The 13,744-nt window shown below is 44.4% G+C and overlaps 1 pseudogene across 1 annotated transcript in view; it reads right to left on the reverse strand.

Annotated features, from left to right (window-relative positions):
• The window catches only part of LOC149167042 (EID1-like F-box protein 2 pseudogene), an 83,066-nt pseudogene extending 69,871 nt beyond the window's left edge, over positions 1-13,195 (reverse strand). Inside the window, exon 1 of the transcript XR_016260907.1 lies at positions 12,955-13,195. The product of XR_016260907.1 is annotated as an EID1-like F-box protein 2 pseudogene (transcript). The remainder of the gene's footprint in view (positions 1-12,954) is intronic.
• Positions 13,196-13,744: the final 549 nt, after the last annotated feature.

The raw sequence follows: 13,744 nt of genomic DNA on the forward strand, positions 1-13,744 counted from the left end.
GAGGCAAGTAAACACAGCTTTCAACTTCTTATTATCAAAGAGATATTTCTAAGGCTTATCTCTCCTTTATCTTGTGTTCTTGCACCATATTTTATTTGAATTACACTACAATAAATGTCAAAAATAGATGAAAAACCAGCTCTTAGTCAAAATGCTCTAATTGGGACTTCCTCACATGAAACACCATACTTACAGCAAGAGACCAACACTCTCTGAACAATAGGTAAACTAACAGTGCTCTTATGTCAAGTAGCCCTAATTCCCTTGGCAATGTGTAATCATCCTAAGTGAACAACGAGATCCCTTTTGCCCCCAACCCTGCCAAATTGCCCCAAAGAAAGTTTATCTCTTCTTTGTACTTGTATTTAAGGTGTTCTATGTGGATGTTGAATGGAGTTAGAGGAGGAAGGGTTCATCCAAGTTTAGAGGTGCACTAAACTTAGCAAAGGGACCCACAGTCCACCATATACATTTCTTTACTATTTCCCAACATAGGGACCCAAAATCCACGAGTCTTGTGACTGCTTTGTGGGCCCAAGTCAAGCTCTTTTTGGGGAGATAAAGGCAATTGGTGGGCAGCTCAATTATGAATCAGATATGTGTGTTCTCTCTTCAGCAAAAGACCAGAGCGAAATTATAGCACTAGGGTTTTACCCACAGTGCAGAACAGCGCCAGCAAGGAAGAAGGTGACCGTATAGAAATAAAATTTCCAAATATGAGTTTCCAACTAGCAGTGTGAGGGTGCCTGCATAGAGGGTCATACAAGGTTGTACAAAATTAGCACTGCGTAGCAAAAGGAGACTGAGTGAGCTAAATAAAGTCTAAAGTGCATTGCATTTGCTGAAGAAAACAATAGAGAACACACAGTTTGCAGGTTTTCCCCAGTTGGGGTTTCCTGGGTGAAATTTCTAGTGTTGAATATTTGTGTGTGCTTGTGTCTTCAATTTTGTTTTTCCGCTACAAATAGTTCAATTAGTAAACTCGGTATATTTGATGAATGCATGTTGAAAGTTTAGTTGCAGTTCCTTTCCCTTTGGTAAAATTCATTGAATTAGTTGTTGGGTTTTAAAAGTTGAACATGGTATCAGAGCTAGTCTATGATTGAAGACCACAAAGCGTGTTTATTTTCTCCAGAGCAACTTAAAGGCAATGAAGGGCGTAGTTTATCATAAGGACCTGCGCTAGGATTTAACAAAACCAACTTTGCACAAGGGTTTTCTCCTAGAAAGCTCTGCGCTAGGGTTTCTGAGCAACACGAACAACAGAATGGCATATTTGGGGCTGAGATTTGAGGACCACCTTGATAGGGCCTCAATTTTTTGTTCTTGGAAGGAGAGGATTGGTGTAGTGTTGTTGGAGCAAAGAGTTTGGGAGCTTGTGGACAGTCCACCAGCCCAACCAGCATACCCCTGCAACTGGCCCAGCACAATAAGGACGCAAAGGATAGAAGAATTATTCTTGAAGGTGTCAAGGATCACATCATACTTCACCTATCTGAAAAGAAGACAACTCTGGTTATGTGGAAAGCCATCTTAGGGTTGTACCAAGGTTCGAGTGAGGCCAGGAAGCTGGCACTTAGAGATAAACTTAGAAATATTAAAATGACCAAGTCTGAGTCTGTGGTCTCATATCTTATCAAATTCACCCAAGTGAGGGTCGAGTTAGTTGGAGTTGGGAAGATAGTCTCGAACAGGGACCTTGTCAGTTTTGCACTATTAGGTTTTTCCAAGGCTTGGGAAAACTTCATTGATGCAATGAATGACAGAGAGAAGCTTCCACATTAGTAGCAGCTATGGAGTGATTGCGTACAAGAGAAGATCCGAAAGTAGGACAAATCTGGGTCTCATCCCAACGCTAAGAGGATAACTTGGCCCTAGCTAGCAAAGGGCGCAAGGCCAAGGGCAAGAAAAGTGCACGAGGGGCCGAGTCTAATTTCGGAGGCAAGAAGAAGAAAGATCTCAACAAAATAAAGTGCTTCTCCTATCATCTGTTTGGGCACTACTCCACCAAGTGTCCAAACAGAAAGAAGGGGTCCAAGAAGGATCATCTGTCAACATCAACGGAGGTGGAGGAGTTCATTTCTCACTTTGAGAGGGAGTTCTCACTCATAGCTTGCATGGCAAGCTCATTGGCTAGCAGCGTGTGGTATGTTGATAGTGGAGCTTCCTGTCACATGACCGGGAACAAGGAGTATTTCAGCCAGTTGACTAAAAAGGACATGCAGTTTCACATAGAGCTGGGAGATGATGGTAGGTACCTAGCCAAGGGCATGGGTACTGTCAAGTTTGAGAGGGAGTCTGGGAATCCTCTCTACCTCAGAGATGTCCTCTACATCCCGGTTTGAAGAAAAACCTTGTTTCAGTCTCAACCTTGGAGAACAAGGGTTATGATGTTATCTTCAGCAAATAAAAGGCCTTTATCAAGCCTTTCAACTCCAAAGTAGCTAAGTAGATTGGAGTTACGATGAAGAACCTCTACAGGCTTCAGTTTGAGACAGTCACGACCTTGAGCAGCAAAGGAGTTAATGAGCAGAATCGTGACCTTGGGGAGCTTTGGTATAGACATATGGGTCACTTACACCATGGAGTGTTGAAGATTTTGAGATAGCCACAAGATTGCCACAATGCATTGTTGACCAGCATGACATGTGCAAGGGCTGCACACTTGGCAAGTATGCCAAGACAACAAGGACGAGAGCATCTTGGAGTTGGTGCATTCGGATGTCTGGGGACCATTTTCCTCTCCATCCATTAAGGGATACAAATATTATGTCATCTTCATTGATGATCACTCAAGAAAGACTTGGATCTTCATCATGAAGAAGAAAGATGAAGTCTTCTCGAAGTTCATGGAGTCTAAGGTCTTGGTGGAGAACCAGACAAATAAAAAGATCAAGGCGCTGAGGTCAAACAACAGTGGAGAATACATCTCCAACACCTTCAAGGACTTGTGTGCCAAGGACGGCATTAAGAGACAGCTCACCATGCCTTATAACCCTCAGCAAAATGGGGTGACTAAGTGCAAGAACTGGAGCACTGTTGGAGCGGCTAAGGCAACCTTTTTGCAGAACAAAAGCCCACACAGGGTGCTAGACAGAGTCACACCAGAGGAGGCTTTCACAGGCAAGAAGCCTGACGTGTCTCACTTCTCAGCCCTCAAGTCAGAGGTGTACCTCAGGTGCCCCTCAAGTTAGGTCAGCCCTCAAGTCTGAGGTGCCCCTCAAGTCAGGTCAGCTCTCGAGACTAGCATATGCTCGAGTGCCCCTCAAGTTAGGTCATCCCTCAAATCCAAGGGAACCCTCAAGGAGGTCAGCCCTCAGGTACACCGATCAAGGTCGCCCCCTCAGGTCCACCTATTATTGCCATGTGCCTTCTGATAACCGGAAGAAGCTGGAGCCCACAGCAGAGAAAGGAATTTACGTGGGCTACAGTGAGACATATAAGGTGTACAAGGCGTATGTCTGAGCACTCAAAAAGATAGTGATCAAGCGTGATGTGAAGTTCGAGGAGGAAAGGGCTCTCGAGTGGTCCTTGGAGCATGAGCAGGGTGCAGCACAAGAGGAGGAGCAACAAGCTCCCAAGCAAGAGACTCAACCAACTCCTCGAACTTAATCACAACTAGTTCTTGGGCAGGTCGAGCAACACGCAGATGAGGAAAAAGCACAGGAACAGGAGGAGAGAATAGAGTGAGAGGAGCCCACTCAGCGAATAACTCCCAACACAGGGAGAAATAGAACCAAGTGGGTAGATTAGTTGATCAAGGAGGCTCAGGAGAGAGTTGGAGCCCCCAACTCCACATTCAGGCAGAGTAAACAGCCACAGAGATATGCAAGATACATGGAACTGATGATTGAGTTGATAGCCTCAAATCCTTCTTGTTACAAGGAGGAAACCTCTCCGTAAGCAGGGCGAGATGCCATGGTGGAGTATTTCTCTATCATGCAAAATAACATCTAGGAGATTGTACCAAGACCAATTGGGAAAACAGTGGTTGGTTCATGTTGGGTGTATAAGATTAAGCAACCAGTTAATGAGAGTGTGGAGAAGTGCAAGGCTAGATTTGTGGCCAAAGGGTTCTCTCAGGTTGAGGGGATAGACTACGATGAGACGTTTGCACCTGTGGCCCAATATTCATCCATTAGGACCATATTGGCTATTGCAGCATAGATGGGGTGGAAGGTCCATTAAATGGACGTGAAGCCTGCCTTCCTTAACGGAGTTGTTGAGGAAGAGATATATGTTGAGCAGCCTAAGGGGTTTGAGACTTTCAGCAGAGACACACATGTTTGCAAGCTGAAGAGAGCTCTTTATGAGCTCAAGCAGGCACTGAGGGTATGGTATGCCTGGATAGACTTCACCAAGATTGAAGTTGGGCTTCACCAAGAGTGAAGTTGACCATAAATTGTATTATATTGTGGTTGGGGGGCAACCTCTCATTCTTGTGTTATATGTTGACAATTTGATACTGACATGGGATGAGAAGCTAATCAGTGACTACAAGAGAGATCTTGCAAAGGAGTTTGAGATGAAGGATATAGGGATGATGCATTGTTTCCTAGGGTTGGAGGTATGGCAAGGTGATGGGGAGATCTTCTCAAGACGGGGCAACTACACACAAGAGATTCTCAAGAGGTTCCACATGTAGGAGTGCAAGCCCATGACCACGCCTCTAGTCACAACTTGGAGGGAGGTGGACGCTACCAGAGCAGAGTGACTTGATGCCACACTTTACAGACAACTCATTGGGTCATTGATGTATCTAGTGAACACACAACCCAACATTTGCTTTGTAGTTAACCAATTGAGCCAGTTTATGGTTGAGTTGACCAGAGTGCATTGGGTTGCTGCCAAGCACGTGTTAAGATATCTCAGGGGCACAGCAAATTATGGGTTGTTGTACAAGCAAGTTGATGGTGTGAGGCTTCAAGGCTTCACAAATGGAGATTGAGCAGGGGGTTCAACAGACAAGAAGATCACTTCAGGTTCTACTTTCAGTGTTGGATTAGCAGTTGTTTCCTGGTTCAGCAAGAAGCAGAGATCAGTGGCACTAAGCTCCACTGAGGTCGTGTACATGGTTGCCATCCTGGTAGCTTGTGAGGCCATATGGTTGAAGAAGCTACTTGTTGGGTTATTCAGTCAAAAGTTGGAGCCCACAATCATCCACTATGGATGCAGCTCTCTGAAAATCCAGTGTTTCATGGCCGCTCCAAGCACATCAAGATATGGTACCACCATATCAGAGATTGTGTTCAAAGGGGTAAATTCAAGCTCCAGTACGTCCCTACAAAGGAGCAAATAGCAAATGTTTTGACCAAGGCATTGGCAATGGGCAGATTTGTCTACTTCAATAATAAACTGGGTGTAGTACTGAACACCTTCCTCTCTAAGAGGGAGTGTTGACGGGAGTTAAAGAAGGAGGGGTTCAGCGAAGTTTAGAGGTGCACTAAACTTAGCAGAGGGACCCACAGTCCACTAGCCATGTGAGTGCTTTGTGGGCCCAGGTCGAGCTCTTAAAGGGGAGATAAAGGTAGTTGGTAGGCAGTTTGATTATGCATCAAATTTGTGTGTCCTCTCTTCAGCAAAAGACTAGAGCGAAATTCCAACACTAGGGTTTTACATACAACGCAGACCAACAAGAAAGAAGGTGGTCATATAGCCATAAAATTTTCAGATCCGAGTTTCCAGCTAGCAGTGCAAGAGTCCCTGTGCAGAGGGTCGTACGAGGTTGTACAGAATTAGTACTACACAGCAGAGGGAGGTCAAGTGGGCTAGATAAAGTCTAAAGTGGGTGCAAAGAGGTGTTGGTAGATTTCTGAGCAAAGGGAAGGCTTTTCCCTCTTCTATGTAATTTTCCAAGATTGCATTTGCTGAAGAAAACATTAGAGAACACACAGTTTGTAGGTTTCCCCAGTTGGCATTTCCTGGGTAAAATTTCTAGTGTTGAATATTTGAATATGCTTGTGTCTTCAATTTTGATTTTCTGCTGCAAATAGTTCAGTTAGGAAACAGTATATTTGATGAATGTGTTGTCACCTTCTAAAAACAGAGTTTCAGTTGTACAAAGAGTACCAAAGAACATAGAGGTTTGCAGCCATCTTCCAAGCCACAAAGGATCTCAAAGCTAAATCGAACCCTCTCCACTGGATAGTGTTCGGAATAAGCTTTCCAATGACATGTGGAAGTCCAAAAACGGACTCTTGGATCAAAAGTTAGAGCATATTGAAGATACCCTTTCAAAGCCAGAAAGCAAAGGAAAAATGGCTAATGGTCAGGCTCATCGCAAATCGCAATCAGGGCTTTTCTGGAACAGCAGCAGGGGAAGGCAGCGAAATCTACGATAGGTCGATCACCGATATCGCAAATCGGCAGGTCCGAGGCAGAGCAAATATCGCATATCGGCGGGTCCAAGGCAAAGCAAATATCGAATATCGGCGGTCGGAGGCCCATGGCCCATTGCATATCGGCAATTCACGATATAGAGCGTCGATATTGCATATCGGCGATCACAGTTGCAAAGGGGTGCACACAAACACAAGATCAGAACATCGCCGATATCATGAAAATCGCCGAAAATTGGGCCTTTATTGTTAAAGCGTTGGGAGGGGCCAATTTCATTTAACAAGGAAATTCAAAGAAAAACCAAGGGCAGATGGGCCCTTTTCTCTCTCCTCCAGGGGGCCACATGGCAAAATCCTATTGGTCCTAAGAATACACGGGGCAACTGACGTCAGCATGACGTGGCGATACAGAGGACACATGGCATGTTGATCTGGCATTTTCAAGGGTCCTATGGGGGCATTTTCGGGTGACACATGTCACCTCTCTCAAAGTGACACGTGGCAATGATGATGTCACCCATCGCAAATCGGCAATCGGCGAACGCACAAAGCAAAGTCTCTCCTCCGCCGCCGTCCCTCCCGGCTTGCGATTGCAATATGCGGAAAACTCTCTCGGATGTGATATTTTATATATTAAACACCCCCCATCTCTGGGTGGCCCAGATTGACTCTACCCAGATCAACGGCTCCCAGGCATTTTCGCCTCCCCACCCCCCGCCATGTTCCCCTTTATCGGCGAGGGGGGGGTCCGAAAAAAACAGTTTCCCCGCCAGGCCCCCCAACTACGTGTCCCTCTCATGTTGTTTCACACCCCCCCCACTTACCACTTACCGCTCATGCCCCCCTCCGAAAACCACTCATCCTCTCACTCTCTCCCGTATTGCGATACCTCGGGCAAGCCCAATATCGCAGATCGGCGATAACAAGGGTCAAGGGGAAATATCAAAGGGCAAGCTTTATAAATCACCAGTGTGCGGAATTCTATGTAACAAAGGAAGAAGACCCCCGGAGTGGAGTCCAATGGCCCTACCGCCGAAGGACTAAGCACTGGGTCATAACCTCCGGTCACATGAAGCAAAAGGATCAAAAGTGGATCTGGAGGCCCCATCCTGTAAAAGCTTTTCAGTGAGAAGTCCATATATGAGAACTCTACGACCATGTAGTACAGAACTTTAAAGGCATGGTGGGTCAGCAGCTGTAGCATTTAATAAGGAAGATGGAGCATTCAAAGCTGGCATGGGATGATCCAGAAAGGCCCTCTATGACACGAAACCCGAAACAACCATCTGGATTAATGGAGGGGGATTGAGATTCACCTGAGGAACTTGGGCCAAAAACACAGTGGTAGGAGTGGCTAGACTGAAAGCAGGGTGTGTAAGGGTTTTAGGAGTAAATCCTGAGTAGTGAGTAACAACGGGTTGAGAGTTGGATGAGGAAGCTTCAAAGACTGATGGGACAGTAGTGAAGGTAGTAGGAGTTTTCTCCTTCCAAACTTAATGGAGGGGGATTGAGATTCGTGTCATGTGTATCCGACGATTGTTCATCGAGATCGTCTTCTAAATATAGGGGATGAGGGATCTAGTCGAGTTGTTCCTTTCTTTCCCTTGGAAGTATCTGCAATGGAGGCCTTCTATACTGTGGGTTATAACCCTGGTTGTTGACTTGAGCATTATGTTTGGAGAGACTCTTGTTCTCAAGTTCAAGCTTTCCAACCTTATGTGATAAACTCCTGATGAGTTTATCCAGTTCATCCCACTTCAGGTCTGGTGATTCTTTAGCTTGACCCGAGGAGGATGCTTCTTCTTTCCCTCTTTTATTCTCAGTAGGTTCCTGCTTTCCTCTTGACTTCCCTACTGAGGTGAAATTTGCTTCCACCTCAAGCGCATCGATTTGGAGTTGATCTAAAGTGAGAGACTTCCTTTCCCTTAGAGTAAAACCAAAGTCAAATTCAAAGGCTCCCAAAAAATCTACTCGAGCAACAGCTGGAGGAGGCTTTATCTCACCCGGCAGGTTATTATACTGCTTATTGAACCTTTTTATAAATTTTGAGATATCCTCTTTTGGCTTCTTCCTTATAGCGTTAAACTCTATGAGGAGGTACTCATGATTTCTCTTTTCACCCCATTTCTATGTGAAAGAGTTTTCCAGTTCCTCCCAGGTAGTGATGGAGGCACTGGGTAGGGCTTTAAACCATTTTCTGGGTTCCCCATCAAGGGATTGTACAAAAAGTCTCAGGCCACATTCAGTTGTTCTACATTTAGATTCTCAACAAAAGCACAGAAGGTTTCAACGTGTCTCTGTGCAGTGTTTTCATCCTCCCCACTGAACCTAGGCAAAAGCTTTAGGTAGTCTTGGGGCATAGAACTTAGGGGGTGAGGTAAATCAAGAGGGGCATATTTATTCAACAAAAAACCCAAAAGCTTTCCAACAATAGGTGGAAGTCCAAAAACGGACTCCTAGATCAGACGTTAGAGTAGACTGAAAATACCCTTTCAAAGCCAAAAAGCAAAGGAAAAATGGCTAAGGGTCAAGCTCATCGCAAATCGTAGTTGGGGCTTTTCTGGAACAGCAGCAGGGGAAGGCAGCGAAATTTGCGGTAGGTCGATCGCCGATATCGCAAATTGGCTATCAGCAGGTCCGAGGCAGAGCAAATATCGCATATCGACGGGTCCGAGGCAGAGAAAATATCGCACATTAGCGAGTCCGAGGCAGAGCAAATATCGCATATCCGCGGTCGGAGGCCCATGGCGCATCGCATATCGGCGAATCACACTACAAAGCGGCGATATTACAGATCGGCGATCGCATGTGCAAAGGGGTGCACACAAACACAGGATCAGAACATCGTCGAACGCCAATATCATGAAAATCGTCGAAAATTGGACCTTTAGTGTTAAAGCGCTGAGAGGGGCTGATTTCATTTAACAAGGAAATTCAAAGAAAAACCAAGGGCAGATGGGCCCTTTTCTCTCTCCTCCAGGGGGGCCACATGGCAGAGTCCTACTGGTCCTAAGAATCCACGGGGCAGCTAATGTCAGCATGATGTGGCGATACGAAGGACATGTGGCATGCTAATCTAGCATTTTCAGGAGTCCTATAGGGGTATTTCTGGGTGACACATGTCACCTCTCTCAAAGTGACATGTGGTAGTGATGACATCACCCATCGCAAATCGACAATCAGCGAACGCACAAAGCAAAGTCCCTCCGCCGCAGTCCCTCCCGGCTTGCGATTGCGGTATGCAAGAAACCCTCACGGATGCGATATTTTATAGATTAAACACACCCCATCTCCGGACGGCCCAAATTGACTCCGCCCAGATCAACGGCTCCCAGGCCTTTTTGCTCCCCCCCGGGCCATGTTTCCCTTTATCGGCAGGGGGGATCCGAAAAAAGCAGTTTCCCCACTAGGCCCCGCCACTACGTGTCCCTCTCATGTTGTTTCGCACTCCCCCCCCCCCCCCCCACACTTACCACTTACCGCTCATGCCCCCCCCCGAGAACCACTCATCCTCACACTCTCTCCCGTATTGCGATTACAATACCCCGGGCGGGCCCAATATCGCAAATCGGCGATCACAAGGGTCAAGGGGAAATATCAAAGGGCAAGCATTATAATCCACTGGTGTGCGGGATTCTATGTAACAAAGGAAGAAGACCCCCAAAGGGGAGTCCAATGGCCCTAGCGCCCGAGGACTAAGCACTTGGTCATAGCCCCCGGTCACATGAAGCAAAAGGGACAAAAGTGGATCTGGAGGCCCCGTCCTGTAAAAGATTTTCAATGAGAAATCCCTATATGAGAACTCTGCGACCAGGTAGTACAAAACTTTAAAGGCGTGGTGGGTCGGCAGTTGTGGCATTTAATAAGGAAGATGGAGCATTCAAACCTGGTATGGGCTGATCCAGAAAGGCCCTCTGTGGCACAGAACCAAGGTCGACACTGACAGAAGTAAATAGGGACTTGGTAGCTTGGGAGGACTTGATTATCCAGCATGGTGCCCCCATACAGAGGGAAGACGAAGTACTGCCTAGGGGTCCTCTGCTTCAGTACTGCGGCATGAAACTGATAGCACCCACTCCCAGCTTTGAAGGATGAATGGTTCACGCAGTGAAGATAGAAGCGACAGGAGTCGACTAAGTAACACATGAAGCCAGATCGTGAGCAAAATTCAACCTGAAGTAGCAGCGATCATAGGGATGGGCACAAAGATATTTTGTTAACATTTTTCTCCAACTGTTGACTTGTTTTGTCACCCTGTAATGTGTTGCCATTAAATGAGGCAATTAATATTTTGTAATGTTTTTGGGCCACAGAGCCATCCCTGGCCAAGACAGCTAGTCGACCTGACAGCTGAGACTCAGCCGAAGATATTTTGTTGTAATGAATGTTCAATGCTCCCCTCTCCAGATAAATAGGGGAAAGCAACACTTTATAAAGGTTCAGAAATCCTAAAGAAAACGCTACATGTTATTTTCAGATTGTATGACTTTATAATACAGATCTTTCAGAATATCAAGTAAATGGTGGTGATTCCCCCTTCGAGTATTACAATATGTTATCCCTCTGTTAAAACCCATTATGTTCATGTTTCTTCTCTGAATTCATGCAATCATAGCTGCTAGAAATATTTCATACTTCCTCACAGATTCATTTGTATTGACTTATTAATGCATGTGCCTGTATGGATTATTGAGATTATATCTTTAAAATTGTGTTACATGAATCATAGCATTTAGTGTCTCATTTGTCCATTATATCTACCCGTAACTCAAATAAGTGTAGAAATTCTTAATGCTTCAAGCTCTATGTGTTAAGTGTAGAATTCTTGATGTGTTAAGCTCTATGTGATGATTTTGTCTTTAAGGTTTCTGCGATCTTCAAATTTGTGTAGATCATCTTCCGGATTCATCGAATTAGTTTGCTCTTTCTCCTTATCCTCTCTCATGGCTCTACAAAAGCTTATTAAACTGTAAGTCCTTGAACCACTCGGCCTCCACTATTTTGCACATATTTCTGTGAACTGTATATGTGAAGAAGTACCAGAAATACATGACTTATACATACCTTTGGATGAATGAACCAACCTATTCCTTTTAATATATATATATAGAATATATGTGATACGTCCATTTTCCTGAGAATCATTTGAGAGACGCACAAAATCTAGATGTGCCCAGGCACTGGTCTTGCAAGCAATCCAAGGCTGTCTCTGGGAGCGACAACAGAATGCATGTTGAAAGTTTAACTGCAGTTCCTTTCACTTCAGTAAAATACATGGAATTAGTTGCTGGGTTTTAAAAGTTGAACAGTGGAGAGCCCATCCTTGACACAATCACCTAACGGTAAAAAAACCAACAAACAGCAAACTAAAAAATAAAACAGAATTCAGGATTAGCCCAGCAACTGGGGACTTCAAAAAGCTACTTTGTCATGAATTCCCATCAGAGGATTGAACATTAAATAAAGCCCGAGGAAAAGAAAGAGAAAAGTAGAAGGAACGGTATTTAACTTGACCCCCTTGTCCAGCCTTTATGGCCCTTCAGAATCTATTCTTTGACTGTGTTTGCATATATAATGTCTTTTTCATCCACATTTGCTATTCTATAATCGGATCTGCAAATATTGTTAAAAGATCTTGAGGGAAACATATAAGTGAAGTGGGGCCACGTATTGACCCATGTAGTGTTCACCTGCAGTACAGTGACTTAAAAGAGCTGGAATGTAACTGTTAAGTGGATACAAAGCAGCTCAATGAATGGGTTACCCAGCAGCAAGAAGGACATTTCTGAGGAAGTGACGAAGCCTGACAGAAAATTATGGGGGAGAATGAAGTGAAGACGCAGCACAGGCTGCAAGGGGTCTGCTGGCACAACAGGACGCAGACAGAACAGATATCAGAACAGAATGCGTAACCTTTGTAGCCATCGTTAAGGCGCAAGACAGTTGGACACTTGGTGGAAAAAATGTACAGTTTTTTTCTACCCGTTAAAATATACCTGGAGTTTTTTCGTAAACCCGAAAGGGCTCTTCTGTAGTTAAAGAATTTATTTGTAATGTGGATGTATTTATTTAATTTGCTGACACGTTTTCCTTCTCTCATTTACAGGTTAAGTTCAGTATTTAGAACATGTGGAAGAATTATCTGAATCGTTTTTTGCTTTCCTCGGTTGCTGTAAGCTGTAGTAGAATATTTAAATGGCCAGTGCATGTCGCGGCACTAAATCCACGAAAGAGCACACAGTAAAATGTCAAAACTCCGATTGAAAAACTGAGAGAGATCCCTCTACAGCGTCTGGGAGTTCAATCTGGAGGAATTTCGGATTATTTGCAAGAAAAATAAATCCTCTGAAAAAAATTATAGGACCCCAAGACTAATACTATATTCTAAATCCCATCCGTTTTCCCTCCAAGAAAAAAACCCGGTGGACTGCAACTTCATCAAACGCTCCCTAAATTCCCAAATTGGCTCCAATTAGATGCAAAGGCGCATAGTAATAGTCCATAGAAATGCATATGGATACGGAACTATCCAAACCCTAATAAGTTTGACAATTTTGTTGTTCCTGCTAGTAATAATAAAAAATCCTGATAACGAAGCCATGGCAGTGAAGCTTACCTCTGAAAGGAAGGCAATTCCAATATGTCGTGGGGCGCCACTAAATTTAGCAGACGGATCCGTGGCGTTCGCAGAAGGTAGATATTATTGCCGCATTATAGAGGTTCACCATGGACACCGCCAAAATGGCGGAGCGACCACGTTCCGTGCTATTCTGAGAAGCCGTTTACGAGGATTGTCGACAAATAAAGGTGAGCACTCGGCTCCTCCGCGATTCGTCCATAAGAAACATTTGGAATAAGCTGTTTTGGCAAACCGGGGTTTCACAATACAAATTACCGGCTGTGAGCGGATTAACTCTGGTCGCCGGTTGACGATAGAGAACTTTGACTGCCCGGATATTTATGCCGACGAGTGTGTACGGTGTTGCTTGAGTAGATGATGTCAGGTGACAATTTTGTTTGGGAAGGGAACCTCATCTGCACTTGGATTAGATAGAATTTGGGTTTGGTGGAAGCCTAGCTTCCTCTTCTCTTTAAGGCACTACTCACATGCACCCAAGGCTAATAGAGAGACTTTGTCTATGGTGTAAGTGTTAGAAGACATGGAAGTGGGATGTTGGGATGAGTCATTATGATGTTAATAATTTAGTTTTAATCTTCAAAATATAGAGTTTTAAGTGTAGAGTTTTGTGTGTGGTGGAAGGTGTTTGACTTTTTAAAATTGGTGTTTTTATTATAGGATGACAAAGAAAAAATGGTTAAATTCGATATGGATTTTTATCTTTTATTTTAAATATAATAATTTAATTTGAAGTCAAGACATAGTTAGATAATAAATTGATATATGA

Source organism: Pinus tabuliformis, chromosome 5_1 (genome assembly GCF_031772625.1).
Source record: "Pinus tabuliformis cultivar Carrire ecotype Pingquan chromosome 5_1, CPIR1, whole genome shotgun sequence".
NCBI classification, from domain to species: domain Eukaryota; kingdom Viridiplantae; phylum Streptophyta; class Pinopsida; order Pinales; family Pinaceae; genus Pinus; species Pinus tabuliformis.